An 18229-nucleotide genomic window follows, 5' to 3' on the forward strand; every position below is an offset into this window, starting at 1 on the left:
TTTTGAAAAAGAGGCAAGAGTCAAGCAGAAAGGTGCATAATGCCCTGTCTTGCCATCATACCAAATAATTTGAATATGTTAATTCGAAATTTGCAGCAAGGTGTGGCCTTAGGTTGAGAGTCCAGCTAGCAGGAGGGGCGACCAACAGCCCACTGCAACAAGATGAGCGCCCCTCAGCGTCTATGGCCTCGGGCTGCATTCGTGGCGGACGGATTCGCTGCTGAAGAGACGAGACAGAAGAGTCTGGACACTCACTGGGGACTGTCAGATTCATTGTAGAACCCAACGTGTCAACCAGGGAGTGACTCTGAACAAGGGGGTGCAACAGGATTATAAAGGGGGGAGGAATTCAAGGGAGGGGTTTACAAAGGACCAATAGGGGAAGGTCAGGGAGTGAACCTAAGATAATAGACATTAAGGGAAAACCAATAGATACAATGTAAGGGAGGGGCCCCGGAGCCCTAGCCAATCATGCCTCCCCGAGAGGAGATGATTCTGGCAAACTAGGAGGGGTGGGGAGTGATTGACTGGGCCCAGGGAGGAGAAACAAGTCTACTTAAAAGGGAATGAGGGGAGGGGAAATTATATAACTTAAGGGATTGACAGTAACAGTGGCGGGAGTTACTAGGGCAACTGCATAACTGACAACATAATGGCGGGAAAAACTGGGGAGGGCAGAACCATTACAGAAAATGGGGGAATGATACAGAAGATAGGGGAGCAATTAAACAAACTAACAGAACACACTACAACAGAAATTTTCTGAAAGTTTCCCTTGTCCTTCATTGTTGATAGGCCATTAATTGAAGAAATGAGAAGAAGCAGAAAAGTTTGGTAAATAAAGCAGTGTTAACTGCTCTGAGAGCTGCCTTCTCTTCCAAAATATAGTGTGACAATATTCTGTTCTCAAGTGTGTCAAAATGCCCAAATTAGGAAAACTATTTGTTATTAATATAATCAAACAAAAATTTACCATTTGCAACCCCAAATGATTTTTCCAGACATTAATTTCAAGCATGTTTCCTTGGAAACTGAGAGATGAAGAAACCAAATTAATCCAAACTGCTCTTTCATATCATTCTCTGTCAATGAGAGAAAATTCCTTCTCATTAAAAGTTGTGCTATAAAATTTCTGTGTAGCTTCCAAATATTTGTTAAGACATAAAAATTGGCATCTTTAAGGCCAAATGATGCACAGGTCACATTTTTAAAAATTCAGCTTCCTTCTCTAAAATATACTGAGTTTTAGAGAGCTTCCACACAAATCACATAATCTTTACAAGTGTGCAGGCCAGTTCATTAAATGACAGACCAGGTCTCAGCCCTGAAGCCAGCATGAATGCACATCTTGTGAGTAATCACTTCAGGCTGGAAATTCAGCTTTCAGCATCCTTGTAGGAACAGAGGTATTCTAATTTGCTTGCAAGGGACTTAAGTATGGTTATTTACTATTATGAAGAACTGACACTGTTATTAGACCAATAATAGAAAATAAGGCCAAAAGAGTTCAGATACACTCCATTTCCTTCCTCTTCCATGCAGTGACGTTTCTTAAACAAATTCTATCTCAATATTTCCTCCACATCAGCCTGTATCCTCTATAATGTCCTTCAGTTTTCCACTTCATATCTTGGTTCCCACCTTCAGCAACCCAATACTTTCCTAATATATCCCTCATAATATCTTCACCATCATCTTCCTTCCTGGTTTCATCGGAGTGAGTGAGGGGTACTCAAGTGACACAAAATCAATGCTGGCCCTTTCCATTCACTGTCAAACACATCACAACCTGACTATTTCCTATTTTTGTCTGCTTCTGGTATTTGTCAAATACAGGACACAGTGATGTAGGATATCATGGGTTCTGCTTTTTAATAAAGTCAAGTATTTCAAAGGGTAATGGATAAATGCAGCATTATGCAGTCATAGCTCCCTCCTTCTACACCCAAAAGGACAGATGGGATAGAGTTGCCTTCTACAGGAGGTCAGTGGTTCTCAAAACTGTTTTCTACAAAAATGAGAAAATCAGATTTTCTCTAACCCTTGGCTTTAAGAGATATCCTAATTAAATGTAATTACAAAATCTAGCTGACCTGAAGACAAAGGCGATAATTCAGTCATTCTAAATCACAATTAGCACTCTGTTCCTCTTTTTCCCTTGAATGTCAGAAATTTTGTCCCAGCACTCACAATCACCATCAGTCCCATAGTGGCTCAGTTGCATTGGTTAGTGTACTCTAGGGAATCAGCCAAGATTTAATTTATTGCCCTCTAGGAGATGAATATTGTGTAACCTTTAAATTAGGTTACTGTATAACCTTTAAATTCTTGTTTCCCAGTGGCTTTTGAAAGTTGTGTGTAGAGATTTAATTGGGCTTCTCGTGAAACCTGACACCTCTACAAAATTCCAAGATGTTTTCCGAGAGCTTAGTCTCAATCTATAAGATGGCACAGCCTGAAAAGACATTATAGGTGCTCAAGGTAGTTACAGTGTTTCAGCTCTATCTCCTCAGAGTGCCCTTCCTTTTCTAATGAATTGTTGTAAAAGTCAAAATCTAAAATGAAGATTCTGATTTTTCTTATAATGTAATCCCCCAGACACATGTCTGGGTAGATGAGATGCCTCCAGATGAAGACAAACAAGTGACATCATGTGCAGAGTGAAGGAATACAATGAGGAACACAGCAAAGCTGGTTAATTGGGAAAAGGGAGTGGAAAACATGAACCCACAGTAAGGGGAATACTGGTTTTCAGGTATAAATATTTATATGCAGTTTTCCTACAGAACACCAAAGATGAGATTTTAGGGAAGGCTGAAGCAGTGAGTGTAGAAAACACTGTTGCCTCCTCACTCTGAACGCTCTGACATCAGCCCAGAGCATTGAAGAGGCTGCTCTGCAGAACGCTGAGAGCACTAAAAGGCAGGCAGAGGTCTCTTACCCCACTCTCCCCTAATGGCTCTGCGCTGCCTAGCAGTAATGCACAGCACAGATGGTGTATGGATGATATAGAGACAACACCTAATCTTTCACCAGCCTGCGACACCCTGCTAGATACATCTTTATTGGATAAAAAATTACCATTTGTAATTACTGAGATTCACAGTGATTTAGCTCCCACAGAGGTGTCTAACTGTAATATAAATATGCTTTACTATAGACAACAAAATAACATGAGTTATATGTGTGCCAGTTTTCACTTGGAACCAACCCTAAGTAATGTGAGGTTTATATGACTATTTCATTATTCTGTCCTTTTGTCTGTCACTGTGTGCCCCACACAGATTTTGAAGCCTTTGTCAGTTTGACAAGTCAAGTGGAGATTTGGATACAAATCTCAAGGACACTACATTTTATGAAATTTCATGAGAATTCAAGGAGTAGAAAAGACACCCCAATTAATCTCTTGACTAATGTCACCACTAATTTCACAGTTTTACTTGAGTGTCTTATGAATTTGGAAAGAGTAATGACACATCTCTTGACTGGTGGCTCTGCACATGGATGTCAGCCGGGCATACAGGCAGGAGGAAAAAACTGCAGGTGACTTTGCCAAGAGGGTGAGATCCAGAGGACTCAGTGGAAATAAACAGGGAGAGTGAACATCCCTCCCTAGGCAAGCAGGCCTCATTAGCTATGCTGCTTAAGCAACAGTGTGTTCCTTGTAGGAAAAAGACACCAACCTGCTTTTTTACAGTCCATCTGCCTAAAGCTGAGTAGAACTTTATATATATGTATCTTAGTATTAACAGATGACAAATTTTTTATTTCCCAGGCAAGCACATTCACCTTTATAGCAACCTTCTCACACCTGTCTGTGTTCCTACCTCTATTCCTGGTATTATTACAAATAATCTAAAGCAACATGAATGGGTTTAAGTCTTTCTCGGCTGACTCCTTTCACACATAATGTTACCATTTAAGTTACCCGAGACCGCAGACTTAAAACCCCATCCTTCAGCAGCTCCTCGGCGAGTAGATAATGGAGCGCTGTTCTCCTCGGGATGCCTCTCAGCAGCGGCACCGCGCTCCTGCTCCTCCCAATCAAAGCGCAGAGCACTCACCGCAGCTTCTCTGTTTTTTTGGACTTCACTCAACCCTTTCCGCCTTATTTTAGACCCGCACCCCATCCAGGATTTCAGATTAAGACCTCCTTGCCGGCAGGTACTACCAGCACCGCCGTTTCCCTGGAAGTCCCGGTTTTACACCCTCTTTTCTATTTCGCACACCGAGCATCTCTCCTCACTAGCGGGGTTATCCGACCCAGCACACTTGCTGCGGGGAGCGGCGCTGGGATCGTGTGACACTGAGGGAACCCGCCCGGCCTGCCGCCGCTCCCGGCGCTGCCAGCCGGGCTCCACAGCCCCGCCGCCGGGCTCCTGCCACCTCCTCCCGAGAGCGCGGCGTGATCCTGGCCGCCTCTCCCAGGAAAGCTGCCCAGCTTTCCTGCCGCGACGCCCAGGTCGCTCCGTGCCTCCCCGAGGGGTAGAAGGCGGCCGCGCCTACCATGCCCGCCCGCTCCCGGCACGGCACGGCACGGCACGGCCCGGCCCACCGCCCCCCTCGCCTCTCGGGGCGTCCCGGCGGGGAGGAGCCCCGGGAGCTCCGGGCGGGGCGGCGCGATGTCGCCGCTGGCTGGGACTGCCCGTAGCCGCCCCCGCTGTCCCCATCTTGCCCCGCTCCCCCGCGGCGGCGGCGGCAGGGCCAGGTGAGGGCGGGGCGGTGCCCGGCTCCGCCGGGGGAGGGCCCAGGCGGTGGCGGCGGCTCCCGGTGGCGAAGGAGGGGCCGGGCGGGGGGAGCTCGGGCGGAGGGAGGCCGGGCTCAACTTGACAGGAGGGAGGGAGCGCGGGCAGGAGGCGCCGGTGGCTGCGCTCGCCGGGCGCGGGTGAGTGAGCGGGCGGCGGCGCGGGGAGGGCGGCGGGCGGCGGATGGCGGCGGGCGGCCGGAGCGGGGAGCGGCCTCGGCCGCGCCCGACGGACCGGGAGAGAGGCGGGGACACCGCGCGGTCCCCGGCTCCGCTCCGGGGGCTCGCGGCGGCGGCGGCGGCTCTTCCCTGGCGGCGGCCCGGAGGAAAGTTTCGGGGATGCCGGTGAGGCGGGGGCTCCCCCTTCCCCTCCGCCGGCTCCTGGGAGCCCGGTCGGCAGCCGGCGGATGCCCGCCTTGATGCCGCCGTCGCTTAGCGCCCGATGGCAGACAAAGCCGCCTCCCCACCTGCAGCTCCGGCCCCCTCCCCGCCCGAGGCGGCCCCGGGGAGCGGGGGCCGGGCAGCCTGCCCTGCCGGGGACGGGCGTGGGGAGCCACACTGGCCCGCTGAGCGCCAGCAAACTTATTTTTAGATGCGCTTCCCATCACAATGCGTCTTAAAAATAGCATGGTTCTTATTTAAGGAGTGGGAAATAAACTGGTTCTGGAGGCCTCGTGGTGGGATTGTTTTTTTCCTTGAGCCTTTTCTTCTTTAGAGAGAGAAAAAAATATGTTTCAGTGGTGTAGGCAACTGTGGGCCGGTTAATATCCACAGGTGCACCTAGGATGCTTCTACTACGGCTTCATTAAGGTCACCCCTGAAGCGTGCGAACAAAGGTGCTCATGGCGTTGTCCTCCGCGGTGTGCCTTCGGTGCGAGACGCGAGGTCTGATGTACGTGCACCTGATTCGTGCAATACTTCCTGTAGGGTCACTCGAGCTTTTTTTTATCTGTCGTTTCCTTCTTTTTCTGTCCTGTCACTCATCTGCAAACGCCTGCAGCTTGTGGGTGATGCAGGCTGATGGAGTGATAACAGCCTGCAAGATCAGAGCTGTTTATTACTTTGTAAATGAATCTTTTGCTTTTGTTTTAGCTACTGTATCTCAGTAGACTCTGGTGATGGAACTACCATAAAATAAATGGATCTTATTGCACCAAATGTGTAATATTACATCATTTCTGTCAATGACCTCATCATGATTGCTTGCAAAACGTTTCTGATTTTTATTTTGAAGCCACTACAAATAATTGGGAGGCTTGTGTAAAATGAAGCATATATGAAAATGGAAAAGTACACCTCCACTAGGGAAAGGAACTTAAGGAAAAAAACCCACTGATTTGTAGAGTATTTTAAATTTTAAAGGACCTCTGGGTGTCAGTTCTGTCTCCGCACTCAAAGCAAGTCCAGTTGGGTAATGTTTCTCAGACTTTGTCCATGTGAGTTTTGAGTATTTCCAGGAGTGGAGGTTATGCAGTCTCTGTGATTATGGTGGTGCCAGTGTTTGACCATCTTTGTGGTGATTTTCTTTTGCTTAATCTATTTGCAATTTCCTGTGTTGCAATTTGTTTGTGTTTCTTTTTATTCTGAAACTGTGCACCTTACATCCATCCATGGGTAATCACCCATGTACATTTCATGTACATCTGTAGTTTTAGACACTAGAAGAAGCCATGCTAGTGTTTTGAACCAAAGAACAGATTGTTTCATGACGTCATTTTAATTATAATAGCTAGATTTTATTCTTATACATTGGAAATTTATTAATCGCAAACATTTGCTTAACACTTCTTATTTATTTAAATGCAGTTAACAGCAGATTAGCATATTATTTTGAAATGCATAAAGAATGCATAATGATGAAGACTATTTGTTCGTGCTTTCTTTAAATAAATGGAACAAATAATATACCCATCTCTGTCCCCTGGCCTTGTGTTCCTTAACCTGAAATTGAGATTGCTTGCTCCCAACTTTTGCTAGAGTACTTTCACCATCAACAGTGTCATATATAATCTCTTAGAATGACAGAGACTCTACTCATTTTAATCGAGGGGAAGCTTTTTGGCCTTAGTCTTGAGATAGATTTTCCTTGGGAAGGGATGTGCCATGAACAATACAGTACAACCTGTTATTACTGAGATGTTGCCTTTGTACTATATAGGTGTTGTTTAATGCTCTGGAGTTGGTTGATATTTATGATGCTGTTGATGTGCTAAATTATGTGGGCACTGTTTTTTTTTGTTGTTGTGTTTTTGGGTTTTTTTTGTCCAGCAGAAAAATAAGAGAAAGCTTCTGTGCTGTGCAGAATAAAAATCTGCATGTTCTCTACCATGGCATAAGGCTGTCAAAGTTACTTGTTTCTAAATTTGTGTAAATTCTTGGATGTTGCTGATAATACCTCAAAAGCAGGGGAATATATTTGTAATGTGATTTATAGTGTGTCACTTCTGGACGTGTCTGGGTAGAATTTCAAAACATTACTATGGTGCTGTTAATAGCAAATGCTTCTGAGTAACTCATGCTTTCCATTAGAGCCGTATCAAATAATTTATTAGAAGCCATTTGAATGACTGGCTGCACTGAATTTGATGATATTTAGAATCATTTGATAAATAATTTAACTTATGTTTCCAGATAGCAGCTGCCTTTTTATAATGATGGGAACACCTGACGGGTCCATTCAGTGACTTGTATTAATTGTAGTGAGCTTCCAGTCAGGAAGAAATCAAATCTATTTTTGTGGTGTTGTTTTATATTATTCTATTTAGTCATGTAATGACTGTGTGAGACTTAGATGCTCTTGACATTTATAAATCTCTTCTGCAAGCTTCTAAACTCTAGATTATGTATTCTAAAGATTTTAAACTTTACCATTTAAAATTTATTTTAGATCTTTTAAAATGCTATTTTCTGTTTCAAATGTGGACTGCATAGTCTGTTTATGCTTTTCCCAGTCTGTATTAATCTCCTTCTAGCATGTAATTATGGTAAAATAAATAAATAAATGACATATTACATTTCCACAAAATCTAACCTTTTCAGGGGTATAAAGGCTGTATTTTATTTGACAGTATTTGAGGGTGATTTGCATAGTTGGAAAAACAGTTTATCTTGGACTGTTAAGATCAAAGTCTTGGAAGAGGTGATCATCAGGATAGCAGTGATTAATGTAATAAATTTCAGTTTGAATTTGATCAACTACATAAAACCAGGAATGCTCTTGTTATATTCACAAATGGTTTGCTTATTGTAGTGCGTACAGAAGGGCTGTCAGTGGCTTTAACTTTATTGTTATAGGACAGAATTTCATAATGCAGTTCATACACTTTCAGTTTTATGGCCTGGAGGACTGAATGTTGGAAAGGCTGTGCTAAATTAAACCTGGGGTCTGTGACAATGACTAATAAAATATGCTTCAGAGGGAATTGTGAGAACAAATGGAATGTAATTTGCATCCCCTGCTCAAGGTGAATATGATGCTTTGTAGTTTGGAATTGGCTTAAAATCTGAATAATATTTAATGGCCTCTTCAGATGTTATTATGCATAATTATGATAATTTTGGACATACTTGTTGCTGATATAAGTAACCAGTCCAGATCTGTGGCTGATTTGGGGGGCAGGTATTTTATGCTGTTGTTCTATTTGCATGCTTTTGCCAGACTGTTTCTAGACTCAGGCCAAATTTATTTAATGTTTTCCACCAGATTGAGTGATTGGGGATAATGTGACATTTTGGAAAAAGAGGTTCTTTTGCCCATAGATTTTATAGTTTCAACTGTAGTGGTGACAACACTCATCTGGATGTGAAACCTGCCCAGCTGCAAATTGCTTTTCTGTTTGCGTTAGAGCAAGGTCTGGAACAGAAGCTGTTTCTCAGAGAATCCCATTATCACCAGTTTGTAGGAAGGTCTGGGGTGTCTATCTTTCAACTTCTCTTGTGGAATTGACATAGAGACCATGCCTGTACTTGCTAACTAGGTCTTTTATTTTGGAGATGGAAAACTTGGCAAGTTTGTGTTCCAACAGCTGTCCTAGTGAATTTTCAGGTATTTTAAGTATAAACATCTACAGAAAAGCCTGAAATTACACTGATACGTACTAACACGAGTCTCCTGAGCTCTGGGCTTGAGTTAGAGCTCAGGATAAAAAAGCATTGTTATAATACAATCTGTTCTTCCTGAATATTGCTTAAGTGCAATATCATATCATCTTGAATGAGGGATGGTTATCATTTCTCATTTATTCAAAGCAATTACTTCTGAGTACTGAAGCAATTGCTTCTGATTCTTGGTGTTTATGGTTTCTGGTAAGAATAGGTTATGTGCTGTATGAGTATATATTTAAGAACTTGCCATTGTGTAGTGGAATTACACCAGTCAGTATTACTCAGTGAATACTTCTAAGTATAAATTTCATTTTATTACTGATTAGGATTTTTTTTTTTACTTTTTTGAACTTTATAGATTTCACATGAAGCTCCATGGAGGGTTTTGAAATTGTGAAATTCTGCAGTTTGTACCACAAGCTCCTGACAGGCTCCATACTATGTTTGAGGACTTATGTTTGAACTTTGATTGAAATTGCAGATAATGCTGTTCCAAATCAGTGCTCCCTCAGCTTCTGTGTGTGGTGGGTGGCTTTACATTTCTCTTTTCCATAAAGAAATCCTTTATTTGCATAGATACACCCAACCGGCCCTGAAAGGAGTGCTGTTGCTCCTGCTTAAGAGTTACCTTTCCTAGACTAGAAGTCAGTAGGCTGCGGTGTTGATCCCATGAAAACTCAAACAGTTTAATTCATTGTTTACTAATATTCGTACTCACGTACGATCCAAAGCCGTTTTTCACAAAATGCTTTGTGTTCGCAGCACAACCACACATTCTGTTCTCATCAGTGCTGGCATCACTGCTGCAAGCACGAGACTGCTATAGATGGCAGTGTCAGGCTGGGGAAACGGTGGGAGAATTTCTGGTGGCTGCAGGCACAGGAGGTGAGAACGAAATTTAAGGCCTGAATTTCTGTCCCTAGTAACTGAAGTTCATTTGCCAAAATAGCACTGATAAAAATCATAACTTTCATTGACTTTTTGTTGTATTATCCATGTCAACCAAGAAGTGATCTTAAATGCTTTAGGCAAGTGTCTAAAAGGAGGGTTAAAAATGTAGTAGGTGTTTACTGTCATACTTAAGGCTTGCTTCTTGGAAATTTGTACTTCAGAAAAAAAGATTCTTATAAACCTCTTAACATATTTTTAAATGAGCTGGAACAAGATGTGATATTACAAATAGTATTACTAAGGTCTATTGAATATTAGCCCATGTTTCTCTTAATTAGAGTGCTTCGAAAAGAGTTTAAATACAAGTGTCAGTCACCATCATAAAAATGAGTGATTGTTAGTATGTGGATTTATTTTATTCTTTTGCATCATAATATGTGGTTTGTCTTGGAGCAGCAATTGCAAGACCTTCATACCAGGCCATACAAATTTGGCATGGGATTCCAAACTGGAGCACCTCACTGGAGTAAGATTAGAACTTCTTGGGCCACTCCACTTGTAAGGGAGTGGAAGACATTCAGTAGTGCTATAGGATATTGCTGTCTTCTAAGTTAAATAATAGGTGTATTCTTATTTAGATAGAAATTAGTTTTCAAAGATAGGCTCTTTGGACAACAGATCCCTGAAAAAGAAACTTTGTCTCACCTTCTGGAAGGCTTTGTTTGGAAACAGAACACCTCTATTAATTCACTGCAGGACTTCCACTGTGATCATTTTATGTGTACCTGACAAGCTGAATTAAAACAATGCAGTGACATTTGGGTTTGGCTTTTTTAACTTGATGAAATCAGCTGCTACATCCTTAATATTTTGTTTCAGATGTCTTTACTTAAAAATCTGATTCCATGCAAAAACACTAATATTTTGAGTAGATGATATTGTTCTTCAAAAAAAGTACTGTATACTTGTGTACTTGGCATAAGGAAAATACAAACTGGTGCTTTCAGAAAGCAAGCTGAATTTCTCCTGTGGTAGACACAGACTTACTTGTCAAGACTGACGAGTTTAGTGTTGCTGGGCAAGAGCGTGACTTCAACCTCTGTGTATGTGATGAAATACCCCAAATGATGCTGTAGTTAGTGTTGGCATTGAGGGTGAAATGACAGAAAACAAGTAACATAATTGTTTGTAATTGTACCATAGCTGCCTAGGCTATTCCTAAGTCAGTGATAAAGGCAATTTTAACAGACTTCACAGAATTCATCAGTCTCACTTTTTTTTCTTTTTCCCCACAGCATGATGAGATTTGAAATGAGTTAGAAGGAAAGCTGTATGCTTAGCATTTGTTCAGAAATTATTTAATGAATTTGGTTAATCTATAGATGTACTGTCAACTTGGTTATTACTGAACGATCATTTTCAGTATCTGAAAATTCCTCATCTTATATACATAAAAAGTTGTATGCATTGCTTGTTAGGGATATTTTTAGCAATAGATGTTCTGAGAGAGGGATGGTTTTGGCTATTAATAGTTTCAATAGACAACCTTTATTAGAAGATTGAAAATGAAAATAACATGATTCAGATATTTCATATTATATTTGCCTATTCCTTCTGTCTCCTGATTAAACATGATTACCATTAAGAGCAAGTGTGTCCTCCTGTGAAGTCTGGAGTTAGTAAAGCTCATTTTGTTATAAACTTGTATTTTATGGTTCCTCTGATGGTTATGATCAGTGTTTTTATTATGTTGAAGGCATGGTAAGATTTCTCTCCATGTGGACTCTGCTAATGTGTAATATGATGTGAATCCATACTCTCATTCCGGGCATCTATTGGAGCTGTTTGTCAGAAGCTGGTTCTTCACTTGGCCATCTGTTTATGTAAAGCATGTAGCAATTTAACCACCTTAGAGGTTGCTATCCTGTCAAAAATCAGTAATATCTGTCAAGTGGTTCAAAACTATTGGGAGGGGAAGAGAGAGATGTTCGCAGACCTCGTGATCACATAAGCTTCTTAGCTTTAGCAAAGCAGACCTGAAATCTGTATTTTAATTATTCTGCAGCACTTGGGATTCTGATGCTCTCCTTAAAGAGATATGTCCCCAAAAAGAAAATTATTTGTGTATGAAAGTTTAAAACGTGTGCTGAAACCAGATAATATTTCTTATAATGCTTAGTGTCAATAGGACACTCCTAAAAATACTGACTTCTTTTTAGTAACTGTCAGACCCACCTTTTTCCCTCTGTAAATTATAAGATTTCATGGATATTTTGTTAGCAGTAATAGCTACAGTTCATTCAAGCAAGACATTTTGATGAGTATTTATTTTACTTAATATCCTTTACTTGATACCCTTCCACTTAATATCCTGAATGTCTGTAAGAGTTTGTACAAGGAGTGCAGAGTCAGTCACATGTAGGATTGGGTCACCTGTAAAAAAGAGTAGATTTAACATACACTGTAAATACAAGGCTCCTGCTAGAAATACTTGTGGAGTAACATATTCTAACATGATGTTTATCTCAGTTGTTTGGTTTTTTTTGTTTTTTTTTGTTTTTTTTGGTTTTTTTTTTATGATGTGTTATTTCAGTTCTAGTCTGTTGCAATGTCATTTAGCAATCTTGTTCTGGAAGTCATATTAGAGAAGTCATCTTGAAATTAATCCATACCATGCAAATAGGAAGTTGTTCCATAACAAATTAAAATCAATATCTTGCTTCTTTAACTGCAGAAAGAAGAATAGAAAACTGTTTTCAGTCAATAATGATCAATGTCAGTTAAACCTTGCAGGACTCTGAAGTGTGCTTTTGGTAGTGACATGCTGTACATTCTCAGGAGTTGTCTTACTGTAAAAACAGGAGGTGAGAAGTAAAATCCTGAAGAGGGAGATAAAATAAAAGCAAAGATTGCAAAAGTAAATGTAATTTTTAATTTAAAGAAACTTAATACGTTGATAGGAAGGCGTTGGAAGGGTGAGACTGGATGGAGATGGAATGAATGAAGAGCATAATAAAGAATCAAGGGGAAGATATTACCATTTATGGGAAAAGAATGAAGGCCAGTAAAGCCTTTTGAAAATCATTGGTGTCCCAGTAAAAGTAGAGCATATATCTCTGAATATACTAATTTGAATACATTCTTCAAAAGGATCTGCAATATTCTTAGACTCATGTTAAGCTGACTTTTTGAATTGCTTCTTAGATTTCATTGCAAGATTTAGCTGTGACAATTAGTTAACTGTGACTAATTTGGTAGCTGTAAATCATCCAGGCCTGAATCTTCACTTCTCAAAGTTTGTCTCATAAAAGGATAAAGTAAAATACTTTGTAAGTCTGTATGAACAGTGTCAGAACCATGTGAGAATTCCGTATTCCCTGTTTAGGAGCAATACTGGAAGGTTTACACAACGAGACCTTTCTGTCACCACATAGGCTTAATGATGCTGCAGTGGTATTTTTTCCCCAGTCTAAGCATGGCAAGTAAAACAACTCTGGCCATTTACAGTAGTCTCATTAGGAGGTGCAAGAGCAAAATAAAATGAGATTTATTTTGCTCTTGCAGTTCCTAAAATGCTTGCTAATGTCATCTTGGAAAGTAAAAATACACTATTTGTTTTCATGCTTTGTACACATAGTGCGTCTTGTTGGAAAACACTGCTGTTGTGCTATCATAAAAGGATGAGAGAACAGCTGCCTGTATATTTAGCCCTGAGTGTTGTCTTAGGTCAGACTGAATGTTTCTGAGAGGGTGAGAGAGGGTCACTTACCATCAAGGAAGCTGAGATCCAACTGGAGCAGCTTCTGAGGTGTAACGAGGAGGAGGAAGGAGGGAGCAGATCAGAAGGTGCAGTGCTGCTAGAGTTTGGGAGATGGAGAGGAATGGGTCTGCCCCCAGCAGAAGTCAGACCTTGGCAGCTGTGTCTGTACCGCTGTGTCCGTGGGTCTGGAGCTGGACACCTTGCTCAGCTGAGCTCAGCCTGGAGCAGTTTGCTGTACAGGGCATGCATCCAGATCCAAGGACAAGCTGAATTGTGAACAGTATAAAGAGTTGGTTTGGTGCTCAGGATAGCTTCTTGTACTGCCTTTTGTTCTCTGGTAAAAGATTTTTAGGGTGCTAAAGCTGTATATAGGCTTATGGAAATATCAAATTCTTATTGATGTTATTTAGAACAAGTTGTTCTAAATTATTTATGAGTCCTTGGAGGAAACTATGTGGATATTCTTCGCCTGAGGTAGTGACTGCAGATTGAGCGGGAAATAAGGTCCAGAGGAAGGCATATTTCACACAGGAGCGTAGCTATGGGTTAGATTTGGTTCTCAGCTTTTTTTAATAGTGTCAACTGGCAACAAACCAGCTTGAATTCTTGTTGTGCCCAGTTGCATTGCTTGAGGTTCCTATTTTGTATTTTAATTAAATACAACTTCGGAGCCCAAAAGCTATGCTCTGGGGGCTTCTTTTCTTCTTACTTTCTCTCTGTTTTAGAGGGATTAGTGAAACAAGACTGTTTTAATCTGAGTTCTGCATTGGGTTTCAGCTGCAAATGCTAATGCAATTAACACAAATAAGAGGCCAAAAGGAACAGTCAAGAACATATTCTTATCTCTGACAGATTGCACAGTGTGCAAAGTTCTTCATAAATACAGGTATTTAATATGATGACATGATTAACTTTTGCCAGCTATCCACTGATTTTTTTTTAGTGAATTTACAATTTAAATTTATAAGCATATTTAAAGAGCGAGAGTGGGACTTTTAATACATTTATTATAAAAATGGAAAAGACCAAAATTTCCTTACTTCATACAGTCAAAGTTGTCAGTAGAGAGAAACAGTGTGGAAAGTCAATGTTGCTGTAGCTGACTATTTTTCATTCTTTAGAGTGATTTCCATGCTATCCTTTTCCTATCAGTACTTTCTTTCTTCTGCCTTGTAAGTATTGCTGTGGAGTGTTTCTTCTGTTAATAATTCTGGTCTAGTAATTCACATGCTAATACCTATCTTTGAGGTGTATAGTAACAGGATCTACAGTCCCACTATTCACAAATGAGTCTCCGTTCTTTAAACAGTCTGATTATCTTCCCCATCCCTTGGGAGGATCCACAGTGCTGCCTCTGGGACTCCAGAACAATTTGTGACTGATCAAAGTCTGCTGATCCTCAGGCCAGTGAATCCACCTGAGAAGGAGCCCTGTTCAAATGATGTCTAAAGCATTCTGTAATATTATTACTCTTCTCCTCATTTCTGCCACTGTTGAAAAATGAGGGAAAGGAAGAAATGGCCAAGCTGGTTGGCTGTCGTTTTCATAGATTTGCATAAAGCACATGGGTGATTTGTTGTTTCTTTTCCCCTTTGGGAGATGGGGAAGAATAGCTATATCCTTAATATGCCATGTAAGCCATATTTGAGTATTGCTGTGGCAGGTAGCTCTTTGTATACAGTCTCTGTTATTATTACAGTAGTAGTTAGAGTAGGTTAAAATGTAAATTAGTATTTTGTTCTCTTAATAAAAACTGTGTTTGAAAAAGAGTGCAAAAGGCAATAGTTAAACTGCTCGCTACCTATTGATTGAGTATTGTGATACTGTGTGGGTGAAAAGTTAATATTGATATCCTTGAGGATGGCAGGTTACTTTGCTTAGCAGAAATTACAGAAGATTCTCAATAAGTTTGTGAATGTTTGTTATGTGAAATTCAGTGTTGACATATATTAGGTTCTACATTGTTGACAAAGGGAATAAAATAAAATACATATGCATCATTGGGACATCAGAGTAAATATCCCCCTGTGTTGATGGATTAATAGATAAGCCAGGCCCTGCAATTATTTTTTCCTGACCCAACCAGTTATGAGCAAAGACATGGAGATCTCTGTTTATGTGAAGCTGTTTGCAGTCAAGAAAGAGAGTAGAAGTTGGAGATTGTCAGCAATAAGTTGGCTTTGGAAAAACTTCCCTATAAAGCAAGATTGAGAAGATTGGCACTTTTAAACTTTTCCCATTAGAACTATATGCAGAATACTAGCCTTGATAAGGAAAGGGAATTGTGTGTTCTCTCTATCCTTTTTGATAAAAGGTTAAAGTCTGTGTAATAAGCTAAAAAAGTCAAGCATGAAAGAACTTCTTTTCAGATGCTGTGTCATTAGTTTATGTAATTAACTGACCAAAATATCTGAGCAGTGAGAAGATTCTGTTATTTCTACAACAAAAGATTACATGCTTAAATGCAATATATACATTTAAGTATGCTTTAAGTCCTTTCTTCTGTAAATCCTTGCACTTCAAAATACAAGCAAACTAGTTGGAGCAACTAAAGAGACACTTTCTCAATCCAGAACTGTCCGCTGACGAATTTCTTGCACCTTCTGTCAAACCATCTGCCGCAGGCTAATGAACAGACAGCATGCTGGATTAGATGTAGCACTTGTATGAGCTATTTTGATAGCTCCTGTGTTCCTTTCAGTGGGAACTCTGTGATTAAGGAAGCTTAGAGTTAAATTTTTGAGGGCAGGGGTAGGCAAAGGGTTCTTTCTTTGAGCTTCCGCACTGCAGGATTCCGTTGACAGAGAGGAGTGACAAACCCACATCGCTGTTTTTGAAGCATGTTTCAATGCTTTCTTATAAGCCTTCATTTAGCAAAAGAACATCTCAGTAACCTGTGTCACATGCCCATGGGAAGTAATGACTGAATTGAGAGGAGTGCAGAGTTGTGCTTGTTTTGGGCTGGGGGATCTTCATAATTCCAGGCACCAAACATCACTCTGTGGTACAAAGCAGATACCAGAGCTGGAGCTACAGCCTAGCTAGAACAAGTACCAGCCTCACTTCAGACCTTTGTCTCTGAGGAATCACCACCATGACCTCTTAGAGTTTCTTCCTGTTGTGTCTCTGGGTAAGATACCACCTGTGTGAGCTGACACTGGCAGGCAGCGCAACAACCACAAATTTGCAGCTAGAACACAAAGAATAAATTTATTTATTCTATTACCTCATTAACTGGGGGATCCCCCAGCAATACCCAGGCAGAGGCACACAAGTGGAGAGGCAGGCACTGTTAAGTTTTGGTCCAATGCTAGAGAATCACTGGCCTGCAGTTCACACAGGTTTATCAAGGGCTATTCCAGCTGCAAGGTCATTTGAGCAATTCACAGTTGTCCTCACCAGTCTTTTGCTTTTTAACACATTCCTCCCAGCACACACAAGTATTTTTTCTAGTAGCAGACACAAATCTTGCATTTGAAGCTCTCTCTATACAGACTAGCAGAGAAAGTATTCATTTATTTATATATATTTATATATATTCCAGTATATGCCCTTTTGAAGTATTCTTAGATATGCTTCGTAGATGTATTTGTGAGGGATCCAGTTTTACTTTAAGTCAATCATTCTTGCATTTGTCAGGATTGAAAAAAAGTTAATGATGCTGTTTGGTCACTCTTTAGTGATTCCTACAATTACTGTTGAAGTGGGAGCTGCTCATAAACATCAAAGATCCAGTACCAACAGCAGTAGGTGGAAGTGACTGGCTTTACCATCAAGCTGTCAGTGCTGCTGGTGGGTTTCCAGTCTCTAGACCTGCTCACGATCAAAGCAGAAGCACATCACTGGACACAGGTGGTCTGCTCTGAGGACAAAGGAGCAGTGAACCAAAGGATGCTCTTCCTACAGTGTGGTAGCTGCAGGAAAAACATCCTTTCTGCCTGCTAAATCACCCATACAAGCAGCTGGACTGAATCTGTGTTGACCTCTCAAGTGTTCTTGCTTGATACTACATTTGCCCTCTATACAATGATCATTACTGGCATTTTGCATGTAGATCAACAAAGCAATTTTTTTCTTTTGTGTGGGGATTTTTTAGTAAAGTGTTGAAGAGTGAGTGTGCCCCTGTGTTCCTCAGCGCCACAGGAGCTTCTTTGGTAGCAGAAATTCTGATGGCTTAAAATTTTTGCTAAAACAGCTATGACTTAATGATGCCACTGCAAGAAAATCCACAAAGTGAAAAACCATTATGGTCATATTGGAACAGTCTGTGCGTTGTGCCTGCGTGCTAATAACCAATCATTGGAACTAATTGATTTTTTTGCCCAATCTGATATACAGCCCATTGTCTTTGATGTATTTCATGAACTCTCCTCATACAGTAAGTTGTACGTAGATAGTGCACAAACAAAAAAGCCACTGTGGATATTACTGATAGATCAACTATTTCAGTCCATGCTTTCTGTCCTGGCATAACTTGAGTGATTTCATGCTTTCAGTGTGCCTACTTTCAATGAACTGACCAGCTTAGCTTACGTAACTGTCAGAGAGGGCAAGAGTCATTGCAGTTCATTTGTTCATCTCCCCCAGCTGTGAATAAATCCATGGAAGTTAAAAGTAGATTTGGGGACTTTCTGTAGTTAATGTTACTGGGTTGTGATCTCCATTTCATACTTGAAAAGGCTCTGACATCTCTGTGTAAATACTTATTTTTATTCTTTTGTATGTAGGGA

At 40.9% G+C, this 18229-nt stretch overlaps 1 protein-coding gene across 3 annotated transcripts in view; it reads left to right on the forward strand.

The window, feature by feature from the left end:
* The first annotated feature begins 4650 nt into the window (after positions 1–4650).
* The window catches only part of FRY (FRY microtubule binding protein), a 224250-nt gene continuing 210671 nt past the window's right edge, over positions 4651–18229 (forward strand). For 2 of the 3 annotated variants that reach the window (XM_063149128.1, XM_063149129.1), the window contains exon 1: positions 4835–4885. The gene's annotated coding sequence lies outside the window, so the exon portion shown is untranslated. Of the gene's footprint in view, positions 4709–4834; positions 4886–18229 lie in introns of those variants that run through there. The other variant, XM_063149130.1, reaches the window with a different exon arrangement.

The sequence above is a fragment of the Melospiza melodia genome, chromosome 2, assembly GCF_035770615.1.
Source record: "Melospiza melodia melodia isolate bMelMel2 chromosome 2, bMelMel2.pri, whole genome shotgun sequence".
Lineage (NCBI taxonomy): Eukaryota > Metazoa > Chordata > Aves > Passeriformes > Passerellidae > Melospiza > Melospiza melodia.